Consider the following 1,664-nt stretch of genomic DNA (forward strand, 5'->3'; position numbering starts at 1 on the left):
TAAGTCAATATAAATTTCCTGTTAATATAAAAAGTTAAAGATTATAAAAGAAACTTCAGGAAATTATACAAATTGTTTGCTAACAATAACGCTTTGTCTTTCTTTAAAGCCCTGGATAATCAAATTTCATTTTATAAATACAAATGGCTCATACTAATTGACACTAGAAAAAAAAAAAAGCCAGAGATTTTCATTATATTAATTTAGATGGTTAATGGATTAAATATCATTATATGAATACAAATAACTCATACTAATTGGCAATATGTAAGTTTTCCTGAAGAAATGTTATAAGTCAACAGAGACTTTCATTATATTAATGTAGAAAGTTAAAGGATAATAATAAGCTTCAGATAATTACACAAATTCTTTCATAACCTTCTACATTTCCACTATTTTTACACTATTTATTCACAACTGAGACATATGTCTATCTGCTTGACTATAGTTATTTCTATCTTAGCGTTGATGCGCACCTTTAAAAAACACCAAATATTTTTACACTATTTATTCACAACTGGGACATATGTCTATCTGCTTGACTATAGTTATTTCTATTTTAGCGTTGATGCGCACCTTTAAGAAAAACCAAAAAAAAAAAAGAAAAAAAATTCTGCCTTCAGGGGGAGAGGAATTATTGAAGCATCAATTTCCCTAAAATTCTATTAAAATGTTTTCAATTTGGACCGAACTTTTGTCATTCGGACACCAATATTATTGTTATATCGCTTTCAGAACAAAGTCTAATTTCAGTAATTCGGACAAACTCAAATAGTCGAAACATCAAAAAGGTTTTCAAATTAGACCTGGTCATTTCTGAAACAAAAGTTATCTAAATACCGCATTATTCTTAAACTGGTGTACACGACCCGTCAGGAATGATAGCTTTATTTAGATAGATAAGCACAAACATAGATTCAACCCTTTCCATGCCCTCCCACTTTCATAACTACAATACGGCAGTTTGTTCCATTTGTGGGAGATTCTGGTTTCTGAGTTTACTTCTCGGGGGAACCACTGTCACCCTTAGACTAGGGACGGGGAGAGACCGAACGGTCATACGACTGGTAATGTCTCACAACGTAACAGGAAAGATATATATATATATATATATATATATATATATATATATATATATATATATATATATATTTTATATATACAATATATATATATACATATATATAATATATATATATACATAATATATAATATATACATTATTATATATACATATATATATAATTTATATATATATATATATATATATATATATATATATATATATATATATATATATATATATATAAATTACTCATCTCCCTTATATAATAAAGAGCAAGTGCCAGGCTATATAAATGTAAACACACACAAACACACATATATATACATATCTATATATATATATATATATATATATATATATATATATATATATATATATATATATATATATATATATATATAAATAATTGAGTAATTTTGACAAATATACAACTTATTTTTTAAATTACATAAAAGAAAGTTCTCGAATCACCCACTCTCTCTTTTGCTATCATTGAAAACCAAAGTAAAAGAACGCAAGAACTTCATCGCCATGAAATCAGCGAGGTTTAAAACGAATTACTGACTTATCCCACGTGACGAAATTGGTTTCGGTAACG

Source organism: Palaemon carinicauda, unplaced genomic scaffold, assembly GCF_036898095.1.
Source record: "Palaemon carinicauda isolate YSFRI2023 unplaced genomic scaffold, ASM3689809v2 scaffold592, whole genome shotgun sequence".
Classification (NCBI taxonomy): domain Eukaryota; kingdom Metazoa; phylum Arthropoda; class Malacostraca; order Decapoda; family Palaemonidae; genus Palaemon; species Palaemon carinicauda.